This window comes from Rhipicephalus microplus, chromosome 5 (assembly GCF_043290135.1).
Source record: "Rhipicephalus microplus isolate Deutch F79 chromosome 5, USDA_Rmic, whole genome shotgun sequence".
Taxonomy (NCBI): domain Eukaryota; kingdom Metazoa; phylum Arthropoda; class Arachnida; order Ixodida; family Ixodidae; genus Rhipicephalus; species Rhipicephalus microplus.
The window spans coordinates 75,377,287-75,403,014 of NC_134704.1; positions in this window are offsets into that span (position 1 = coordinate 75,377,287).

The following is a 25,728-nucleotide window of genomic DNA, read 5'->3' on the forward strand; positions in this document are numbered from 1 at the left end:
AATTTGTTCTACAATGTGGAACATGCCAGGTTTCTTTGTGACGTGTACTGAACGTGCTTGAATTTAATGTGAGCCTTGACAATTGCTCTAGAAAACCCATGCTATTCTTTCTTTCTATTAAAAACCGTTTCTGCAAAATTGTATTGTACACTGCCTTTAATGGTATGATAGTTAACTGGTCAAAAATAGGGTCCGTGTGTGCATCGAATGGAGCATTTAAAATCGTTCGAACGGCTTTCTTTTGCAAAAGGAATAAAATGTTGATGTTTGAGCTGGTTGTGTTGCCCCATACGAGATGACAATAATTGATATGTGATAGAAAAAGAGAATTATAAAGTAAGAGCTTCACTTTCAATGGCAGCAAGAGGCGTAATCTTACTAGTATACCTGTGACTCGAGCAAGCTTATTGGCAATAGTGTTGACATGTTCATTCTATGACATGTTTGCCTGAAAAATGACGCCTAAACTTTTGACTGAAGGTACTACTTCTATCCCGGAAGTTCCTATCTGGAGACATCCATGGACTACTTGTTTTTTATTCTTTGGTTGAAAAAGCACGCCTTTTGTTTTGGCAGCATTAATAGTTAGCGAGTTTGATAAACTCCATTTGTTTATTTGTTCTAGAGTATCATTGGCAGTGCTGATGAGTTCGGCAACGTTTCTAGAAGTGATAAATAAACTAGTGTCGTCCGCATAGATAACAAATCGCGCCGTGGTCTTAATATTCGTTAAATCATTTATATAAATGTTGAACAATAGTGGTCCAAGTATGCTCCCTTGCGGGACCCCAGCACGTATCGGTAAATTTTTTGAATAGTGATTGCCTATAACAACAGTTTGATACCTATACTGCAGATAACTTCTAATTAATTTCAGAAATGTTCCTCTAAAGCCGTAAATATCAAGTTTTGTTAGTAAAGTGTTGTGATTGATGGTATCGAAGGCCTTTGAAAAATCAATGAATATGCCAAGGGTAACCAAATTTTCTTCAAAGCCTTGCAGAATTATTTTTTTTTGGTCAATAATGCTAATTCAGTTGAGCGACCTTTTCTAAATCCAAATTGAAAATCTGTAAGAAGATTGTGCTTGTTACAGAATGAGGTTATTCTTACATTTATCAGCTTCTCGAGACATTTAGAAAAAATAGGCAGAATTGATATTGGTCTATAGTTCGAGAACTTGTTTTTGTTGCCAGATTTGAAAAGTGCTGTTACCTTCGCGATTTGCATGCGTCTTGGAAATGTGTCGTTCGCCAGCGAAAGATTGTACACGTGCTCCAAGACAGGACCGATTAGATCTAGTACATGCTTTGCTGGGCGAATCTGCAGGTCATCGATATCGCAGCTTTTACTATTCCGAATACTGCGAAACAAGCTTTGTATCTCTTGAGTGTCTGTCGGGTTTAGGAATGCACTGTGAACGATTTTGGGTTTTAAATATTTTATGCATTGGGGATCATAGGAGCTATTTACAAGTGACACAAAATAGTTGTTAAAAGCGTCAGCTAAGGCCGTGCCTGAAATGAGCTCACTGTCTACTGTTAATTCCTCTAGATTATCTGCCTGTTGGTTTCCATGCAGTAAACTATTTAGCTTTCTCCATGTGACATCGGTTCGCAATATCGTTTCGGCAGGGAACAATTTCTCGAAGTACTGTGTCTTTGCTGCCCTTAGGAACCCATTAAGTTTATTCCGGAGTTTTTTAAACGCGGCTAAAACTACTGCGTCTCTTGTCCTTAAGAACTGTTTAAAAAGAGCATCTTTTTGCTTTATCAATTTCAACGCACTGTCATTAATCCATGGCTTTCTTGCTTTTCTGGCTTTTTTTGTTTTACGCTTGAATGATTTTGCGTAAGCGTTCTTAAATGCGGATAAAAACAACTCGTACGCTTTGTCGCAGTCACTTTCGTCGTACACGTCTTGCCAGCTTATGCGCGAGATTTCGTCACGGAATTTATCAAGAGTGAATGGGTTAATATCTTGAAATGTGTAGTGCTGATCTGCGGAAGGATGCAAGGGCAACATAGATGAATTCACAATCAGAAATATGGGCAAGTGGTCGCTGACCTGAGCCGTGATGACACCCGATTCAACGTTTTGTGCATCAATATTTGTGACGAAAATGTCGAGTAAACTTTCGCAGTTGCCTTGGATACGAGTAGGTGTGGAAATTGTATTAGTGCATGTATTTGATTCAAGCACCCGTACTATGCGTCTGCGAAGCGAGCCGTCATGAAACATGTTAATATTAATATCACCACCCAGAACTAGTCTGTAATCGTTATCATTAACCCAGGACAGTAGATTGTCAATGTATTCGAGAAAGTTTACCACGTTTCCTACAGGTGGGCGATATACTACGGAAAAGATGCTACGACCATGCTGAACAGTCAAAATTTCAAAGTCAGTAGTAGTGCGAGTAAAATCTTTCAACACTTCACAATGCAGGGTACTCTTAGTTAGCAGTAGAACGCCGCCTCCTTTTTTATCGCGTCGATTCAGATAATGCGTAACATAACCAGACACCTGCAGTACTTCGTCGTTGCAATACCATGTTTCACTCAACATTACAATGTCAAATGGAAAACCAAAAGAGGACAGCAGCGCGCTCAGATGATCGTCCTTATTGCGCGCCGATTGCGTGTTCAAGTGCAAGAAGGACGTACATTTGTTTTTCTTTGAAGAAAGTATTCTGCTAACGTCGCTAGGTGTGTGTCTGAATTGACTCGGTCCTCATGGCTACGATGATTTCCGCCCCGGACTCTACGTTTCTTAGATATTGGTGCCACTTGGGAATCGTATCTGTCTATACCACCTGTCAAAGAGTCCCCCTCGTTGTTTTCCTCATGACTAGCTATCCTGGACCACCAGGCTCGCGTGCCCCCCAAAAAATCTGCTGCGGGTCCTGCAAGTCGCCAACCCCCCTTATGACCTAGCCTCCCATCGAGGTGAATTGTCTCGTTGAAAACAACCCCACCAATGCACCTCTCTGTTTATTTCCACCACCTCAAACTCTGTCTGTCGACTGATCCGCCATATATTTGGTTAGCGTTGACAACCACTCTTTGCAAGTTGCTGCCACGCACCGGTACCTCCGGTATCATGCATATTACTACCTGTATCTGAGGGGAAATGACTCGCATGTCATCGACGCCTTTCGGCAGTGTGGTCGTTAGTTCTGCCGTATCTTTGTTAGAAACATCATATAAACCACCTGCAATTATCACGAGGTTTCGTACATCACCTGTAGTTTTGAGTTTCGCGCTCGCTTGCCTCATGACTGTTTCCATTTTGCGTTCTCGGAACGTCCCTACTGCAACCCTCTTGTCACCTCTTGCTTTCTCTTTGCTTCGGAACATCGATTTAAATTCGAGCCCCTGGTGATTATCACGTGCTGTGACTTTTCAGTTGGAGCGTCCTGCACCTGGGGGTCTCTTGCACCTGTGACGCCGACTGCTCCATATTCTCCCAACCCCACTACTACTTCGCTGAAGCTGGGTTTTGCGACCATTGAACCGGCTGAACCTGTTTTTTACGCACGTGCTTGCTTTTTCTTCTCCGCAATTCTGGTCGCCGTGCCCTACCGTTCTCTCCGCCGGCCGCTCCTTTCTTCACCTTCGCTAGTGCCTCCTCGGTGGACCTGAGCCTTTCTTCCATAGCCCTTGTATTTTCTTGCACTGTCGCCAACACAGTCTCCAGCTCGGTGATTTTCATCAGAAGGCAACCATCATTTTCTGCGTTTTTTTCTCGACCTCACATTGCCTACACTTGGTGTCAGCCTCCTCTTCATTCGTGTCTCCACTTGCGTCCATTTTCAAACCCACCTCGCATCCTGAACATTTTACAGCCTTTTGAACCATGTCATTTTGACACCAATCCTTATGAATCGTTCTACATCGATAAATAGAACACACGTCATTCGAAGAATCCTGCACTACAAAAAAAGTGTAAGCTCTCCTACAAAATTTGCGTCTTCTGTGTATGTGCACCTCCCCGACTCGTTTGCAAGAGTAGAAAACACAAACAAACAAAACACACACACTAACAAATAAATACCTGGTGACTGACCCCTGAAAAAACTGTACAATGTAATAGGTTCTACAAACGTTTAAACTGCTACATTAATAATCATAAAGGCAGGCTCGAAACATGCAAAGCTACTTATCTGCGCTGTCGATCAGGAGCGCTAAAAAACAAGTTGTTTTACCGTGCCAGTCTGAACTCCAGCCCCTGATGTGTGTGCCATGCTGCCTTCTATCTAGTGGGCGACTTCTAAACTATTGTACAGCTGCACCTCTAGCGTTCACTTCAAGAAAAGTCAACACGACTCGCCGAGAGGCTTGCCTTAAGCAAGAGGAGCTTCGCCCTTAAATTGACTGCAAAACAATTACTATTCTCAAGTACACTGTTCTCAAGTTAGTTTCCCCAGAACTGTAGAGCGTGGCGTGGTTTTCAGAGCCACCTTATTCTGTTTAGAAAAGTTTATTTGCACAGACATCAATAACATTTCGACAAAATACCGTAAAAACCCGCGTATAGCGCGGGTTTTTTTTTCTAAAATTTAGGCTGCGAAATTTCAGCCCCGTACTATATGCGGATCCCAAAAAAAGTTTCGGCCCGAATTCAGTTTTGGTTTCGGCATTGGTTGGTGCTATCATCATTATAAGGTTTCTGCGCACTTCTACGTTAGGTGGCGTGGTAGCGTGAGCGGCGTTATTCCTAGAGACCTACGGGTACAGGCGTGCATCAGGCGAGAAACAGTGGCCATTGCAATCACTTGGCGCACATCACGACGGCCACGATTTTACTTCCGTGATTTTAAGCCATGTCGGGACCGCGCAGCCAGTACTCGGCTGCCTTTAAGAGGAAAGTTATCTCTGCTGCCGAAACCATCGGCAACTGTGCCGCGGAGCGGCAGTTCGGCGTGAATGAGCGGAGCATTCGCGGTTGGCGGAAGCAGAAGGAAGCCCTTTTTGCATGCTGTGGCAAGAGAAAAAGTTTCCGGGACCGAAAAATAGAGCATTTCCAGACGTGGAACGAGAACTGACGGACTTTGTACGGGAGCAACGAGCTTCACAACTCGCTGTGCACATCGAGCTGCTGCAGGCAAATAAATGCATTTTTTCTGTTTTCCTCGAACAATATTCGCGTGAAAATGTTTTTTCTCGCGTTTTCTATCCCCGAGTTACACCTCGAACTATACGCGGGTCCGAACTATACGCGGGTTTATAGTATTTTATGTTACACATACGTTAACGATGATGAGAAAGAAGCTTCATTTGCAGGAAAATGTTTCTGGGATGACGGGGAAATAACATGTACTATCTGTGTAAAATGAAACCCCAACAGTGGCAAGCCTTTGCGATTGTGTAGTGCACGCCATTCATTTATCAGTGACAGGCGCGCGCATCCTCTTCGGCAGCTTTGGGCATATATATATATATATATATATATATATATATATATATATATATATATATATATATATATATATATATATATATATATATATATATATATATCTGTGTGTGTGTGTGTGTGTGTGTGCCTGTTCATATTGATAAGAAGGCGGCACGCACTATACTGTCGCGAAGGCTTGCCGCTGTTAGGAATTCATTTGACGCTGATAGTACAATAGATGTTTCACACAAACGCCGACACGCAAAAATGTGTTACGAAAAGACAAGTAATATGTATATTGTATGCTAAACAAGAGGCACAAAAAAATCAAGAATATGTATATTTGCTGCGGCGGCTGCATTTTGTATAGAGGCGAAAATGCATAGGGCCGTGTGCTCAAATTTAGGTGCACGTTAAAGAACCACAGGTGGTCTAAATTTCTGGAGCCCTCCACTATGGCGTCTCTCATAATCAAATGGTGATTTTGGGGAGGTGAACCTCAGACATCATAAGCATATGCACATTTTGCGTCCTTACATGCTGACATGGCACTACTACCGGTGCCCCATCAGCCTACGAATAACAGGCCGGTCGAAAGACTTGTCTCACTCGTCCGTCACAAACCAACACAAAAGGGCAAGACCCATGCAGAAAAACTTCCTTTTCTCTAGAAAGAATAGCTCCTCCGACAAAACAGGTAGCAGCTCCGAGAACAATCACTCCAGGTTCGGGGAGAGCACACGACAGCGGTTGCCCGCTGCAGCAGCCTCACCGCAACTGGTGCTCATACTTGACACTCGAGGAATCTTAGGTTTTCCCCATGTGGAGGAAGAATAAACGTTTATTTTTCGAAATGGTGTAGCGGGGTAGGTTCCGCGTCCACCGTACGTGAGAGGTCTACTCATTTCAGGAACACTGTTGCATTCGCTCCTGCATTCAAAGTCTCGAACAAACCTGGAATGCGCGTTTCCCAAACCAGTCGGTGGCGGGTTTCTTTTTTCTAAAACGCCGCATGAGTAAAGTCCTAAGACCACCCCTTTTCATGGCGCACCACTTCCGGAACACGTTCCTCCGAAAAACCATCTGCATTTGCATCTTCAGCTGGCTCGAGACGAGGCGAACCAAAAGCTTTTTGCGCGTAGGGGATAAGCCACCCTTTAAAAGGCGCTGAAAAAACAAAAGAGAGCAGAAACGGTTCTCACCGTTTCTGTCATTTCGTTCTAGAAAAGTACGCACTATACACAAAGTTATTCATAGCACGAGGATTGCGTAAAGATGCGGGAAGTTTCCATGGAGTGCGAATTTCTCATTTCCACAGATGCCGTCTCACTCCGGTTGTTTTCGACAAAAGTATCAAAACAGCGGTGTCGCGTTCATTCGGAATACGCTGGTTATAGTAAATGTTCTTATGTCGTCGTAGCGTTCAATTGCCACTGAAGTAGAAAAAAAAAGCTATAAGCGCGCCATGTGTGTTCTGATTTTTCAGAGAAATGCTGAAATCATGGCCTGAAATGTGCAAATGGGAGAGCAGAGGCACGTTGCCTTAAGGTATAAAGGGCCACTTAGGGGAGTTTGCGCCGGTTTGAAGCACGATTACGACATCTCAAATTTATCGCTGCCTACATAGCGGAAGACAAATTTCAGGAGAAACAACGAAATCTTTAAAAATCGAAAAGTACTAAAAGCACGCTTCAGGTCCAACTTCGCATTATTCATTCCCGGTAAATCGGGTGTTTTGAAGGTTTTGTGATCGACTTGATATATGTCGCAACAGTGTGTATACTACTAATAAAGCATCTCACTGGGCAAAACGTTTGTTACGGATTTTTACTGCACTCTTCGAAACATCAACACATTACGTAGATACCCTTATATCTACGTAAAATATTTCAGCTACTTTCAAGAATCATAAGAAAAATATCAAGTAATTATCCTTGAAAGCAGTACTTTAGCACCGGTGGGTGTATTGAGCTCATGATCGTTCATGTTCTTCCTAGTCCTGAATGCACTGAACAAACTATTCAGTTACATTGAATGTGCGCACTATAGCGAATGGTTTGGAACATCCCCTTTGGTGTTGACCAATATGTATGTTCGATACATGGCACTGTCGAAAGAAAGCGAACTAGTTGAACGTCTGCGAATGGAAGTTAAAAATTTTTGAATACTTTCCGCCTTTCACAAAGCGGATCAGCGTTGATATCCCTTTTAAAAAGGGCAAATGTCGAGGCGGCGCTGTGGGGCCGACAATTGCAAACATGCCGGGGACATCACTGCTGGCGATCAGAAAAAAAAAATGTGAGACACGATAGGAGAAGGTAATGTAAAATTTATTATCAGAGTTATCGGGCTTAGTTCGCATAATCTGAAGAGTCCCTTCCAGTAGTGCAACGGTACAGGGTGCCATGTAACGATGCAGAACAGAGTGGTCAAAGTGTCCGATTCGACGAACTTCGCTTTGATAAAATATTTATAAAACGCCCGCATTGAGCTCTTGCCACATTGGCGATGATTGAGTGGAACCTTGCCGAAAGGAGCGACGAGGAATGCGTCAAGATGCGCAGTGCAACAGTGAAAGGTGAGCTGTACATATATATATCCTCCTTAGACCCGAGGGAATTTTTCGCCACACAGGTGAAATCGAAACACATTTTTAGAACATTCACATATACCTTATTGCCGCAGAAAAATATTGCAACTTTAGCACGAACAGATTTCACATACCAGGATGTGCATTATAATGCACACTGGGTCTCAGCGCATAAGAAAGTGTCACAATTCACTTTTATCTGAAATTTACTGCTGCTACCAAAAGCGCCATCATTTCATGTGAAATTGATTGTAGCAGTTCCGCGTGGTTGTAATACAGAGAAAGATGTTAAATGTTGTGCATCGAAACTTTGTTCGCTGCGAACATCCTGGGTTTCGGCACCTCAATGACTATCCTTGGTTCACCAGTTCTGGCATGTGGTCCGCTTTAGTTGTTCTTTTCGGCTCAGGAGGCAGGGGCTCAACCTTAGCTTTTAGCACTTTGCGTGGAGGCTCATAATCTCCAGATTCTTCGCCACACCTGTTTTTTGATAACAGGTAGTGTGCAAGCGACATCTTGAACTGGAGCAGTCCAAGGATGTTTTTCTTTGGCACCCCAAGAAGAGCAGAGTCTTCTTTGTACTGCAGCCAAGAGTTTACAGCTGCAAGATCACAAATAAAAATCATGGTTCGACAGTCCACTTTTTTGTACGCTGTGTCGTGGGATACAGGCTTAGCATTCTGTCTGACATGTTCATCCCGCCCATGTTGCGGTTGTACTCCTCCACCACGGCAGGGCGAGGAATGTCTTGGTACACTTTCTCCTTTTTGGACCATCTGCGGCACTGCCCAAATGGTTCCTCACCAACGTGATTTGAGGCAAATGTGATGACCTTGTTGTCCAGCCATTTCACTGAGCAGGTACCCGTGGAGACATTCACGGTTTGTGAACTCGTTCCTCTACTTCGCTTGGATAGGCATTTGTCGTCCTTGAGATTTGCTGTTTTGGGTACACGATTTTTGATAATCGTACCCGATCCTCGAAGATTTAGTTTTGCAAGCTGTTCAATAAGTGGCAATGTCGTAAAATATTGGTCAAGAAAGAGCGATGTCCCACTAGGCAGTGTTTTTGCAAAGACTTGCACAACATTTGGCCTGAGTCCAAGGTCTGGGCTGTTGCCAATCTTGAGGAAAGTTTTCCCCTGGTAAATGTCGAAATCCAAGACAAGTACCCTGGGGCTGGCGATCACGAAGTTTTTCAAGCCTGTAGGGTGAGGCTTTCCAGGCACATACTGCTTGAGTGTAGTGACGCCTGTAAATGGTATTATTTGTTGGTCAATACACACGGAAGGTGGTCTTGGGAGCTTACGCAATGCTGCTTGGACCTTCTTTAAGATCGGTCGGACCTTCCAGAGACGATCGTTCTTTTGGTCTTGTTCGGTAAAGTCAAGATCATTAACAACTTTGAAGTTGCTGCGAAGCGTGAAAAACCGGTCTCGGGTGAGGACGTCGGCAATGGCAGGCACCCTTGTGCCCCGTGCCCAATAGAGACGCATCTGTGGGTAGCCAAGACAGCTCATCATCAACGTCGCACCAAGAAAATTCTACATTTCGGAACATGAGGAATTAAGAATTTTCCCCGTCTTTTGGCGGAACGCGACAGCTGTCTTTTTCTGCATGGTGTCAAACGCGGCGTCTGACAAGTATTGTCGGAAATAGTCACTTGGCCGCCAATGCTGTCTGACATCGGGTGACGTGTCCGGTGCACGCCGCACGTCGCTGATGGCCGAGTCAAATGAGACTCCTCTTCTCCACGTAGCGTCTCGAGAGCGTGTACTGCTCGAATTCTGCTCTTCTTTTTCCTCCTCACTGGAGACATCTGTGAAAAACGCTCCCCATCAGTCAACATGAACAACTTTGGTACACCTATAAAAATGGTTAGTGTATCGCTTACCATCGGAGCACAGTGCAAGAGGCGCGGCATCACCGACAACAAAGGAGGGGTCGTCGACTTCATCATCGGACAATTCTATATCTGAATTGTCATTGCTGGCTATTGCTTCCAGAACCCGCTCCGCTTCTTTATCACTGAGTCCTATGCGAAATAAAAGCCGAAGTATTACGCCAAAGAGTAATCAAACGCATGAGAACATCAGATGCACACGCTGGCATACATAGGCCATGAGACCGAGTGTGCATTGAAATGTACACGTCAAGAAAACAGCTTGTGGAAACAAAAATACAGGCCTTTAAAGTTGCGCACCGTGCAGGAATTATTCCTCAGCACTTAACAAGCCGATTATAACAATAATTACAAATTATTGCATGACCAGTAGTGAGTATAATGCAACTTACTTGGACGCCGCGAGTAGAATGTCGAAGTCGAGTAAAGCCTGTTTCACAAGCGAGCGAACGAGTGGCGGCAGTCGCGGCGATGAGCGGCGGGAGGACCTACGGACGCACGTTCGTTTCACCAAGGCCGGACTCGACGCTCCTTATACAAGCCGGCTTTAGGTCCAGTCTTTTGGCGAAATGGTATAGATTCCTTTCTGTATACGGAGGCTTTACCTTCTCTGTTGCGACGTGCAAGTTACCAGTCGGTGTTCGAATACAAGACCTTTTTCGAAAGAGTCATATGATGGTACAATGGTGGTATATTTTCTTTGGGGTCTTGCATGAAAAATATGCTTACTGCGGGAGGACTTCACGTAACTGTGATGGGTGAGTTCAAAAGCTTTCCGCTGATGCGGTGTGGACAGATCTTTATCGTATTCTTTGAAGCGGGTGATCATTTCTTCTTTGATCTTTTTCCAAGACTCATCGTTCTCGAAGATGTGGGTGAGGTAAAATTTTGAATGCCTCACCAGTGGCGTAGTCGGTAAAGTTTGCCACCATATCCCGTTCCCACTAGGAACCAGTCCTGTACGGGTACGTCGTCCGCTGATCCGGTGTACTTGGCGATGTCAAGGTCAGCTGATGGTGCTGTCATGAGGTTTGGTCATGGTGCAGAGTTGGGATGCACTTGTGTGGTCCATGTTCGGTCACTGTGTCTTGCTGAGGTGTTCGACGATGATGGCTGGTTGATGAAGTGGCTACCAGGTCTTCATTCCGTAAACTCGTGTGACGAAATGATGAATGGGAGACGTGGCCTGGCTCATACGCCATGTTTACATGTTTATTCCATTACGCACTTCCTCTTTTTCGGCTTCTCCTGCAATGACTTCATGGGTCAAACACACACACACACACGCATATATATATATATATATATATATATATATATATATATATATATATATATATATATATATATATATATATATATAGTGGGAGTAATAATTCAATGGGCCAGTTAGTCTTCGTGAAGGTGTGTGGGATATGGCACAACGGGAGCGTTGTCAACAAGGATAAATATATTTATTTCCCAACAGTTTCGGGAGGGGTCCTCCCTTCATCAGGGAACTCATCACCTGATGAAGGGAGGACCCCTCCCGAAACTGTTGGGAAATAAATAAATTTATCCTTGTTGACAACGCTCCCGTTGTGCCATATTTCATACCTATATATATATATATATATATATATATATATATATATATATATATATATATGAATACGTATATATATATTAAATTATATATATATACATATATTGAATGAAATTGCAGATAGCACATTTCAAAAGGAAATCGTATTTACTAACGTTTCGAACGTGGCACGGGCTTTGTCAGAGTCCTACTCTGCCGAAGGCCGTGCCACGGTGGAAACGTTAGTAAATACGATTTTCTTTTCAAATGTGCTATCTGCAATTTTATTCAATATAGAAAATACCCGGACCTGTCGTGCCTTCCCTTCAAGATATATATATATATATATATATATATATATATATATATACATATATATATATATATATATATATATATATATATATATATATATATATATATATATATATATATATATATATATATATATATATGACACAGTAAAGCCAAGGAATGTATCGGGGAACTGATTAGAAAAAATGTAATGTAAATAAGAAGAAAGAAAAGACGGAGAAAAAGTAACCAGCCGTGAGCACGAATTGAACCTACGACCTTCGAGTAACGCGTTCGATGAAAGTTCGGCCAATGGTCGCTACAGGTTGTTATGACACTGTAGGCGTCATTTATGATGTGAATCTTTCAATCCCGGCTAATGACCTTCCAATACTAATAAAGCCAGCTACAGAAGACACTCGCATCACGCGCATCACCAGACGCGGCAACTGACGCTGCTTGAGGCTTGTGTTCGAGGGAGACAGCCATCCCTCATACGTCAATGTTGGCCATGTTCGCCACTCAGTGCGTCCATACGTACCAAAGCCACTGTACTGCCACAACTATTTGAAGATGGGACACGTAAAAGGTGTCTGAGAGAACGAAGTTGTGTTTCTGCAGTGCGCTGAATCTCACCCAAAAGACGCCTGTGGTGCCACCGTGTTACGATGTACAAACTGCCACGGCACTCATGAAGCCTCATCTAAAGAGTGCCCGCGGGTGCGAAAAGAGCACGCGGTACTCAGGCGTATGGCGCGAGACAATTCAACGCACAGGGAAGCTACCGCTACACTTCGCCGACGACGGCGTCGTGCGCGAAGACAATCACGAAAAGACTGCTCTACCGACAGAGAGATGCTATCCTCTATCACAGTGGCTGACCCACTAACACCGAACTCACTGAAGAGGGATACTGCCAAACAGAAGAAAGGAACAGCAGTCGCACCTTTCGAACAGCGGCCCTCCGTTCCAAGAAGTCAACCTGCTTCGGAGTTGCATCAAATCCCACCGCCCTCGACGACTCCTTGAACCAGTGATGCGACAAATGAAGATCAAGTGATAAGCTTGCTACAATCACTGATGAGTGCCATGCGTGTCATACTGAGCAATATGAAGACTTCGTCTGCGCAGACCGCACTGCATGTGCTTGACACCCTGAGTCCGGTGCTTGCAGCTCTAGGGTAATACCTCGGCCAGCGAGGCACCGTCCTTTCGAGTGAAAGTCAAGAATGCATCTGTCTTTCAGTGGAACGCCAGAGAACTTAAGTCGCTCATGTCTGACTTAAGAAAGTTGGTATTTCTGAACCGCTTCCCCATTTTGCGATCTGCAAATCCAACCTGTCTGCTTCAATCAAACTATCAGGATATGAGTGCTTTATTTTATTATTTTATTTATTTACAGGTACCTTACAGGTCCTTGGTTAGGGCAATGAGTAAGGGGGGCTAACAAAGACATGTACCACAAGTAAAAGGGCGAAAGGTGCCAAAACGTAAGCTCGAGACATGAGTAACAAATAAACAAGAAATAAGTAAGTATAAATTGACATCATACATCGTTACCAAAACTAGAAAGATGCAGTTCATGGCACGCAGCAGTTAGGAAGTGTACAATACGTGTAAGTTAAATTGGCACAGATTGTGGTATAATACACTGGGAAAATCATGAAAGCACTTACAGGAAGTGTGAACAGTTCGTCCTAAGCAAACAAAAATAAAGCACGAAAATAAGGGGGCAATAAGTGCATTAGAAAAAAAACTTTTTGCACAGCATTATGAATGTCATATACATACAAGAACGAAGCTATGAACATGAAATTATCAACCAAAATGTAAGAATAATTTGTTGCGGAAAGAAACAGGGTTAGTGTCAGATACCAAGTTATCGGGAAGATCATTCCACAACGTGATGACACGAGGCAAAGCGGATGCGTTAAAAGAGTTTGTTCTGCCGTACATGCGCGAGAAACTAAGCCGGTTGTGTAGTCTAGTTGATAAATAGGAGGGTCGTTCAATTGGAAGTCTGGTCATTTTAGTGCTATTGACGTATTTATGAAAGAGGCATAAAAGAGAAACGTTGCGGCGAGTGGATAATAATTGAAGTGAATAATCCATTTTAAGTTGTGTTACGCTGCAGCAAAAATTATAATGTCCTCTACTCTCATCTCCGCCAGCGAGGAAACGCTTGAGCACATTTATGTCATTGCCCAGCATACAATACCGAACGACGTATTATGGAAGCCAAGCTCTGTCAGCTGGATTCACGGCCGCTTACAGAAGAGAAGATCCTGGGACCTTGGACGACGTCTTCCCATACGCGCAAAGCCACGAAAGCCCTCTTGTACTTTTTAAGAACCACCAGACTTTACGACCGCTTGTAAAAGAACTGTGCGAAACCATGCTATGTAGTGTCGAGGTGACTATTCATGCTTCTCTTTCTTACTCCTTTTCTTTTCTTTCTCTTTCAGTTCTATTATTCTCCTTTTTCCCCACCCCAAGTGTAGGGTAGCCAACCGAGCGAAGCTTGGTTAACCTCCCTGCCTTTCCTCTCTATTAACCTCTCTCTCTCTCCACTCACAGAGACTGCAGCAAGGTTATTGTATTCATGTGCGTGACCTCATTTACGTTCACCACACAGTCTCGCCTGATGAAGAGAATCAATACGTGTGCCTTACTGTTAAGAAGGATAAGGTCACTTTCACGATTATCGAAGCTTACTTATCTCCATCAAGCTGCCGTGACTAGGAGCATTTACGCGGCATTCTGACATTGATTTCAAGCCCATAGGTCATCACTGGCGACTTTAATGCCCACCATTTCCTATGGGGAAGCTCCTGGGTCAACTCTAGAGGAAGAAAATTGGTGTCCTTAGCCTCGGAGTGCGAGCTCTGAGTTTGTAACGATGGAAGCCTTACATATTTACGCGGATCAGCCTATAGCTGCTGCCTGGACCTTACATTGGTTTCTCGCTCACTTATCAGGAAAGTGCACTGGTTTTCGGATCTGGAAATGTGGGGCAGCGACCATATTCCAACTTACCGGCGGATAGAAGGTTTCACCTCCTCCAAGTCCCTAAGTGACCTCAAATACACCGTTCGGCCAAACGATGTATTTGAGTTTTAATGGAAGACAGTTGTACCGACGGCTTATCATATAACCTAGATGACTCGATAAAGCATGTCCTGGAGAATACCACGCATTCACTTTTGACTAGTCACAAGCGCACCAATTTCTACATCGAGCTTGAGAAACTTCATGCAATACGTCGTCGTGCAGAACGTGGGTACTGAAGGACAAAGTGCATGGATGACAAAGTGCATGGATGAAAAGAAGTGGTGTACAAGGTGTGACAAGAAATATTGAAAAACAAAACGGGAAGGTAACACCTATAAGCAAGCGAAGCTGGTGCACCAAGAACATCTCATCTTCGTCGATGCACGTCCTCCTGGATTTTTCTAGATCCTTGCTAAGGTTATTCGGGAGTCAACGAAAAGCCATGGATCTTATACACCCATGGAAAGCTGTCCCGGAGTCTTCTTCAACATCTTCAAGCATTTCATATTTGTTTACTGATCCGCTGAGAAAACAACTTTTCGCGGACCGGGAATTATTGAACCTCGCAGAAGATAGGAAGACTAAGGCGAATACTAGGGACACCAAAGACGTGCGCTCTAGTAATAGGAAAACAAAAAAAAAGATTCTTCTATCAATCGCATCAAACGCGGTCATTCTTGTCTCGCTTCTGCGACATGAACTAAGACTGTTTGAACGTTCTACGCCTAACTCACTTCCCCAGTTCATCACGGTGGCCTCTCATAATTCTTCAAACCATTCCCCGCTTTCGCAGTTGTAATTTCTTCCTCCTCTTTTAGTTAGATAGAAGGAGAGCGTACGACGCGTATTGAGACAAGCGCTAATTAAACCAGTTGATGCATTGAAAATGATAAGTCCGCTCATTGATACTTCAGCTCCATCACAAGCCTCCTGTTTACGGATTCCCCATCGCAAACTTCACTCTTCCTTCTCTCTTTTTTCTTATCGGTAACTTAGTGGGGCAACCACTTGCATATCCTGCAGCTTTTTCAAGCCCCTCTATTAGCAAGCTCTCCCTGCCGATCAACTGATATCGCTGTTTTTTCCTTCTGGAGTAAATATTGAATGGCATAGAACTTTCTGAGAGAAAACATAAATAGGTAAGGTTATACGCGAAGGCAGCGATAGACACAACAAGAATAGTTGATAGAAACCACACTAATGTTTTAGGGTACGTTACGTATGCCACGCCGTAAACACCATCGCACATATTTCAACGATAAAGCGGCACTTTCCACACAAAAAGATGGAGTAGCGTTCTCTCTATAGTTGTGCATGGTGCACGCTGATATTGATGCCTCCGTAGAGGTTTGCCCGGATGCATTGCGTTACTGGCCGAAACAACGCTGTGTGCCCCCAGGAGAACACTCATCTTTCAAGTACTTCGGCAGTGAAATAATGAGCCAGCACGTCCTGGCATATACATCCTAGAACCGCGATTGTCTGCCTAGTTTCTATGGCTACTTTGTACAATAACTTCCGTTTCTTTTTTAGAGATTTGCTGAGAAGCTCACACGCATATAAGTTGCACACAAACATTTCACAGAGCATACGCACGTACATTGATTTGATAGACGTTCAGATGTAACAGCAATCACTCTGGAGTCCTCCACATACAGAGCACTGAGAGCTTGACCAAACACTTGTAATGCCTGTCACGAGAGGGTAATGTCCCCTAAGGAGTAATGTAATAGGAGGTACAGTAAACCAAGGCGAGAGAGAAGAAATATTTATTGATATTAAGGTTGTCTGTGAATATAAAGGACATCACTTCTCTTCCATAGTACCACTGGTTGTAGCGGCTCGCCGGTCCTAGGCTAGGGTCGCCAGTTAAGCTTTCCATTTCCAGTTCCGTGAGCCACGCCTTCCATGACCATGACCAACTCAGCGGTGCGTTTTCACAGGACGTACTTTTCACTGATATGCAATGTGTTCTAATGTTGGTGTTGCTTTACACCACAAACCCCTTATATATATATTGTAAGGCAACGTTTTTGCTGCAAGACACTTCTTTTACTTGCCGAGCCTCTGCCCCACAACACGGGTCAGACTGATGATGATGAGTATGTACATATGACAAGATGACGCGCATGAATAATGCTCACACCTATTTCCCCCTCACGCTTGAGCTGCCAGCCCGAACGCGTCTTAGACGGAAACGAAACGTCGTACGAATGGCTTCAGACGTGATCCGTGGACAATCTCCGAACCACGACAGCGACGATCCGAAAAAAGGTCGCTGGGAGTGACACGGTAGTTCACTGGTGACGTTTGTTTGTTGATTGTATAGGGTCCAATGAAGCGTGACTGAAATTTATCGCACAATCCTGGAGTACGAATGGGCGTCCAAAGCAACACTTCATCCCCCGGACTGAAGGAGACGTCGCGATGAGAGCTGTCGTAGCGTTGCTTGCGATCTTGCTGATTGGCTTCTGTATTAAGGCGAGCCCGTTGCCGACATTCCTCGAGCCTTGTGATGAGCTGCTTTGATACGGTTGCCGAGGAGTCAATTGTAACATTTAGAAAAGAGACGTCGATGGTGAATGTCCGTGTACGACCGTACACGAGGTAGAAAGGCAAGTAGCCAGTAGTTCTTTGAACAGTGGTGTTATGGGCAAACGTCACAAAAGGCAAAATCGTATCCCAGTTGTCGTGGTTTGGTGCGATGTACATCGATAGCATGTCTATTAGTGTCCAATGAAATCTCTCTGTCAGCCCATTAGTTTGGGGGTGGTAGGCTGACGTCGTCTTATGTACTTTACCACAGGTTGTGAGCAAGGTTTCGATTATGGTGGACAGGAACGTCTTGCCGCGATCACTCAGGAGGACGCGAGCAACACCGTGACGCAATACAATGGCGTTGAGAAAGAAGTCTGCGACGTCTAAAGCAGAATTTGTGCGTAGTGCAGCAGTCTCTGCGTACCGTGTCAGGTGATCGACAGCAGTCACAATCCAACGATTACCTGCTGGCGTGATGGGGAGAGGTCCTAGTAGGTCTATGGCAACGATGGTGAAAGGTGTCTCGGGACACGAGATGGGTTGCAGAAGGCCAGCAGGAGACGAAGTTGGTCGCTTCCGCCGTTGACACAGATGGCAAGATGCAACGTACTTGGCCACAAAAGTAGAGATGCCAGACCAGAAGAAACGTTTCCTGGTGCAGCTTTGTGTTTTGTGAAATCCCAAGTGGCCTGCACATGGGTCGTCGTGAAAGGCTTCGAGGTCTTGGTGACGTAGAGAACGCGGAAGTACTGGAACCCAGCGGTGTCCATCAGTAGTGTAAACGTAACGACGGAGCACATTGTTATCGAGCTTAAATTGCCGTAGTTGTCGGCGCAATCTAGCTTTAGGAGTAGGCGATATACCATTTAGGCGTTGAATAATGCTATTGCAATATGGATCATGACGCTGACGTGTGGCGAACTCGGTGTAGCGATTTTAAGCTGGCGTGTCGATAACCGCAAGTTGTGATAATGTGAGAGGTGACGCAGTGTTTTGCCCACCAGACGAGCAATCACCTGACGTACTCGATGATGACAGTGGAAGGGGGCAGCGAGAGAGAGCATCTGCATCTTGGTGTCTTTTGCCAGACTTATAGATGATGTCAAAATCGTACTCTTGTAGGCGGAGCACCCAATGACCGAGGCGACCAGACAAGTTTTTCAGTGACGATAGCCAGCACAAGGCGTGATGGTCTGTAATAACTGTGAAGTGGCGTCCGTAAAGATATGGTCGAAATTTTTGTATGGCCGAGACGACAGCAAGGCACTCCTGCTCAGTTATGGAGTATATTTCTTCAGCAGCCGTAAGAGCAAGACTAGCATACGCAATAACTCTTTCCCGTGAAGTGGCATCCCGCTGTAGAAGAACTGCACCAATGCCTTGGCCACTCGCGTTGGTGTGGAGACATGTAGGTGCGTTCTCGTGGAAATGACACAGAACAGAGGCTGATGTTAAAGCATGCTTGAGGGTTCGAAAGGCCCGCTCGCAGTCGTCGTTCCAAGCGAAATTTGATCCGGATGTCAGCAGCTTATGCAGTGGCGATGCGATGGCAGCAAAATGGCTAATAAAGCGGCGGAAGTAGGACGCCAGGCCCAGGAAACTTCGTAGGTGTTTCTGATTTTCTGGCCGAGGGAAGCGTATCACGGCAGCAAGCTTGTCAGGATCCGGGCGAACGCCATCTTTGCTGACAAGGTGGCCCAACACCTTGATGTTCTTGTTGGCGAAGTGGCATTTCTTGGTGTTTAACTGAAGTCCAGCATTTGAAATACACGTCAAAACTTCGTCTAAACAATTGAGATGCTGACGAAAAGAAGAGGATAAAATGACGATGTCATCTAGAGAACAGAGAAATGTTTTTTTTATTTTAGGCCGCGTAGAACTGTGTCAATCTTGCGTTCAAACGTGGAAGGAGCATTACATAAACCGAATGGCATCACGTTGAATTCATACAGCCCGTCTCGTGTTGCAAAGGCAGTTTTTTCTTTGTCCGCTTCGTGCATAGGTATTTGCCAATAACCAGACCGTAGATCGAGGCTGGAGAATAATTCAGCGCCTTGCAGAGAGTCAAGTGCGTCGTCGACTTTTGGGATCGAGTACACGTCTTTGCGCGTGATCTTATTAAGTGCTCGATAATCGACGCAGAATCGCACCGAACCATCCTTCTTTCGGACTAGCACTACAGGTGATGACCATGGGCTGGACGAAGGCCGGATAACATCTCGTTTGAGCATATCAGCAACGTTGTTCTCGATTATTTTCCGCTCTGCAGATGACACTCGATATGGGCGGCGGCGAACAATTGTATTGACTTCCGTTTCAATTCGATGTACGGCGACGGAAGTGCGACCCAAATGCTTGGAATGGATATCAAATGAAGCAATGTGTTTTTGAAGGATACCCAAAAGTTGTTGCTTTTGCGCTGACGTGGGATCGGGAATTATTGTGGCTTTTAAAGCAGCCGTTGTAGCATCATCATCATTACTCGTAGAGAAAGATGGCGCGTCTGCGTGAAGGGGCACCAAAAAAAGTGGTTCGGTATCTGTGAAGCGAACCACACTGGTGCCCTGGGGCAGTGCAACAGGCAAAGAAGTAGGCTTAACTGCCGTAACTAATGCTCTGCCATCATGAAAGCGCACCTGGGTAGGAGCGATGGTAAGCCCACCAGAGATGTAGCGTCCACACGGTGCCAGGAACACATCACCAGTACTGATCTTATCTGAAGTCAGGGTCAGAATATGCTCATTACCTGAAGGAATAAAACAGTCATCAGCGGTGACGAAGCGCTGGCTATGAGCATCTTTATCGGACGAAAGCGCAGTATCTGACATGCGAATGACCCTCTGACGGTAAGATATCACGGCTGAAGCTGAGGAGAGGAAGTCCCACCCTAAAATGAGCGCATTAGTACACGATGACAGAACGAGGAACTGTATATGGTGAAGGATGCCCTCAATAAAAACTCGTGCTGTGCAAACACCAGAAGGCTGAAAAAAAGCGCATTAGCACAGCGAAGGGGAAGGCCATCATACGGTGTCTTCACTTTGCGCAAACGGGAACACAAGTCCACACTAATAACAGAGAGCGATGCACCTGTGTCCACCAAGACTTTAGTCCATATACCCTCAACACACAATGAAAGTACACTTGAAGGGCGTTCCGGAGGAGTTCGATGTAGTCCGCCAAATGCAGCTTTCCCTCCTGAAGCTGCACTGTTTAGTTTTTCGGGTGATGATCAGACGTCTTGGTAGCCGGACGAAGTGGTGACGAGGAAGGGCGTATAGGTGACGGGGAACGACGGCGCGAGGAGCGGAAGGTACTGGCTGCATCGAAGTGCTGTGGAGATGGTGAACGGCGTTGGTACACTTGGTATGGGTGGCGATGTTGTGGAGCAGGGGCAAACTCATCCCTCTCGTAGTCACCATAGCCCCGCCTTTCGTCTTGTTGACGTCGACGACAGAACCGTGAGATGTGGCCACGTATTCCACAATAATAGCAAATCGGTCGAGATAGATGCCAGGCATGGAAAGGAGGCGGTGCCCTAGGGGCGAGGACATTTAGGGAGGGCTGCGTAGTAGACACATACTGCGGTTATTGCTGAGAAGGTGACGCTGCAACCACCTGAGCGTATGTCGGCTTCGGAATGGTATGCGAGCTCGGGACTTGCTCACACGTCATGGATGTCAGTTCCTCCCTGACGATGTTGCGGAGGCTGCCTGCACAAGGTGTTATGCGGAGGTCACAAGGCGACGAGGTGGCCTGCAGTTGCAGCTCCTCGCGAATCATGGACCGTATCAATGCACGGAGCTCATTGTCATGTGTTGGCCTGAGATCTCCTGTGTCAGGTTGTAAACGTATAAGTTGAAAGTCGTCGAGTCGCTGACACGTACTGATGATATCCGTGACCGTGGTGGGGTTCTTTGCCGCCAAAGCGTTAAATGCGACGGCGCCTATGCCCTTGAGCAGCTGGCGAACGTGGTCATGCTCCGCCATCCAGCTGTCGACGCGACGGCATAGGGCGAGTACATCTTCAATGTACAAAGTATAGGACTCGCCGGAGTGCTGGACACGTTCAGCAAGCTTCCGTTTGGCGATGTCTGCAAGTACAGAAGGGTTGGAATATATCTGACGGAGGTGCTGCTTAAAGGTAGGCCAGTCTGGGAAATCGAGCTGATGGTTGAGAAACTATGTCTTAGCGACCCCCGTCAGATAGAACGGCACGCGGCACAGCTTCACAGAATCATGCCAATAGTTAAGCACACTCACACGGTCGTACTCATCCAACCAGTCTTCAACGTCTTCACCGCGAAGGCCAGCGAACATCGGGGGATCTTTCTGAGGTGCGGTGACAGTCCATGAAGGCATGCCCAGGGGTGTAGGCGGGGTGGATGGAGCCGTGTTGTTGTTGTGCTCGCCTTGCGACATGACCGTGGGCTGATTGCGCAAACGGTGACCCGACCGGGGCTCCAGGGATGGTTGGTAGTCGAAGATAACGAAAAAGCGTTGCCGGGAGAGGACCAGGAAACCGGAAAGCACTCTCCACCACTTGGAAGGCAACGCTTTTGCTGCAAAACACTTCTTTTACTTGCCGCGCCTCTGCCCCACAACACGGGTCAGACTGATGATGATGAGTATGTACATATGACAAGATGACGCGCATGAATAATGCAATAATATATAAATATATATATATATATATATATATATATATATATATATATATATATATATATATATATATATATATATATATATATATATATATATATATATATATTCGACGTACAACCTCTGGAAACAAGGAAAATGCTGATTGGTAGCCGAGGACAGTGCCTGCCTCCTTGTTTCCTCTTTAAATAAGAGTAAGGAAGGGGAATCTAAGTTTTCCTACTTAATCTCTGACATCTCAGCTTTTTTTGCGTGCTAGGTGTCTTCCCGAGCGATGTTATCCACGGCTTCACTTACCATGTCTCTAGAAAAGTGGTCCACCCGTCCGCTCCTTTCTGCTCCGAAGCGCAGCGTGCCCCAGGTCATGCCATGGAGAGACATGCCTAATGCAAGAATACAATAATAATAATAATGTTGTGCGTGGGATAGAAGACAGTGCAGTAAAGGAATTTGTAGGGTTTAACGCCCTAGAACGACGATGCAATTATGGGACAGCGTAGTGGAGTTTTCCGGGATTGTCGGCCAGCTGGGGATTCTTGAACGTGCGCCGAAATGTAAATGCACGGGCTACAAGAATTTTAGCCTTCGACGAAAATGCGGCAGCTTTGGCCGAGATTCTACCCCTTCATTTTAGGGCCAGCCGTAGAGCGCCATACCTATTTGACTACCGTGACGAGTGGAAGCATACGAGAGAATTTTTAGGGTAGCGGTGGATTTATCTGCAGAGTCAATGCGAAATGCGGAACCGCTGCATAGCAGCTGGATATGTATCAGAAGCAGATGTAGTTCCTCGCCTAAAGTCTGACTTGGCCTGTTTGCACCATGACCATGCTGAGATGCTGTTTTGGGGCTTCTGTGCCTAATTGTGCAGAGAACTCAGGCAATAAACAACTTTCATCTATAGAAGTAAAGTAAGCGGTCATAGAGATAAGAGCTCGTTTTGTGGGCGCTGTGCTGCCTTTTGCGCAATCCCTCGGAAAGGATATCAGCCCCTAAGAGCATGCCGCACTTAGCAAAGTCTGACAGGATTTGCAAACAAAGCTTGTCTATGAAAGGACCACTTCAAAGCCACTTTTATTTGGTGATGCTGCGACATGCGCTCATTACGAGAATGAAACATTGTTTTAGTTTACAAACGTTGATTTCTTGAAATTGACCAATGAAACTGTACCACTTAAAAAATAAAATATTCTTGTGGCAATACATTTTATTTACGCACATTTAAGGGATAGCGGCAAAAAGTACAAAAAAAAAGCTTTTCTTCCCTACGCATTCAGAAAAAAAAGATCAACTCAAGTTAGACCACCTACCTTGATTTTCATATTGAAAAGCTCTCAATGTACACCCACGAGCCATGAATGACAGATTGTTCGCAATGCGCATCTATAATATATCATCAGATCTCTTCGAAACTCACAACGCGAAGCAAGTGATTCGGCTCGCACCTACCAAAGCAGGTCACCCTGCGCTAGACGTCCTCGACATCGATTCGCCAATGCAGGTAACTAGTAAGCTGTCGCTACCACCGGAATGGCAGATGAAAGTAGGTATTCGCCCTTTGCTACGTAACCTGCAACCCATCCACCACTAAAACAGGTGAGTTACCAGAGTCAAAGCATGTTAATATTATTCTTATTGTGAAGGCGCCTTTGTGCCGCTGAACCCCTGCACAACCACGCCACGACGGCAGTGGTAAACAGGGTACAAACAGGTAATGGACTGCATTTTGTCTACCACAATAGACATTACAGACGTGGAAGAGGCCGGTATAGCCATAGCCATGCGTGGAGGAGGAGAGGAAATGAATGAAGAGAAGAAAGGCAGGGAGATAAAACCAGATGTGCGCCTGATTTGCTACCCTACACTTGTAAAGGAATCAAGGGGCTAAAAGAAAGAGAGAAGAAAGCACCGCCAGTGAACATGGGGGCCATTATATTACACGCCTACAAGCGATCGCTGAAGCCAGTAGATTTTCAAAACATTAATTTAAAATCCACCTTTGTCTTCATGTATTTGCAGGCGGCGGGGTGTCGCAAATTTGCCGAATCAAGCGAGCAGATCAGTGCATTCAATACTAGAACAGGCAGTAGCCACTGGTCAAGAGGGTCCATGATCAAAACTGCTATGGGTACCAGCCCACGCAAGAGTTCGACAGAATGAGCTTGCTCACGCCTCCACCTGTGAAATTTTCCACCGGGCCTCCACTGCTTTACGGAGAGCGCAACTTGTCGCTGATGATGATGACCCCAAGACTCTAGTTTCCTTTACCGCTATCCTGCAATTCGTGTAGCTGAATATATGCAATCTACCACCTCCCCCCCCCCCTCCAGGTATATAGTTACATGAGACAATATAGGCTGCGCGGCGACGAATACAATATTTATCTTTTCAAAATTATTTTCTTGCCGAAGATAGATTCCTCGATTCGCCATCCGCAATGTAAAGTTTGTCCCCAGACGGCCAACGTATTTGATTTGCTCTGTAGGTGAAAAATAAACCCAATTTGCTGTCAAAACTTAATACTACGATAGTCGAGTGGGAGGTGACCCTGTGCATCAAAAGCTTTGGTCGTCTGAGCCCAGGCGGAGGTAATATTCAGTGGTCTTTCGGACTTCTAGGAACTGCACCCACTATAACGGCTGAACATTTTATAAATGTACCATTATATTTCATGCAGTTTTGTTGCTTCTTCCTTTCTTGCTTGCTTTTTTGTTCTTTCTTTCTCAATGTGTTACTAACCTGCTAGTGAAACTTTAAATGTAGGGGAGCTGAAAGTAGCGAACAGCTAAAAGCCTTCGTTCAAAAAGAAGCTAATCATGCTCTACGCTAAACCTGGAAGAAAAAGGCGGCACATGAAAACAGCCAGAGGGTTATGGGAGCCATATGCTAAGAAAAAAAAATAAATTGAAAGGACAAGGCAGCGCTCAATAAAAACAGTAGAGTAGATTGTACTGGACAAAAGCTGCGACAAAAAAGAAATGCTGCTGACAAGCGCACATATGAACTTAGAACGGCAGAAAGCTGATGACTTCTCCTATTAGAAGCATCCTCTAATTGCCTCCCTGGCCGTCGAAATGGAGGAAAGTATACGTCGTGACTGCTCAGCGTCCCTCGTTTGTTTTGGGGACCCGCGCAACAGCCACTGTCTGGCGGCGTCTTCGACTTGCTGCGCAGTGAAGTCCAATTTAGGAACGATGACTTGAAAGCTAGCATACCAAAGGGAGTTCACAAATCGAAGAGAAAACATCGATGTGACATATCCCTCCCTTCCTATCTCTCCTTTCCCGCTTTTTTTGCTGTGATGTCTGTCTATATGCCGATACACGATAACATGCTATGACATCTCGGTAGGGAGTTTTTTTTTTAATCTTGAATGAAAAATACACTAACCCACGCTCCACAAGCACACATAAGCCGTTCAAGAAAGCGTACCGAGCAGTTTAAAAAAAAACTCCAACGTGTCATTCCTGCTTTTATGAAAGGCAACGCATCGGAAATTTTCTGGGAAAATTTATGGAACTGCTGCGACACCCCGAGCTGTCACACTTGCGTTCACGATGAGTTCTGCAACTTGCTTACAATGTTTCATGTACATTAATAAATATCATTTCGAAAGCGGCAAGTTGATGTTGCGATATGGCCACTTTTGCTTCTTTAAATGGTCGTTAGCTGTAAACGAATGCAAATTGTAAATTTTACCATGATAATGTGGACAGCCATTGAC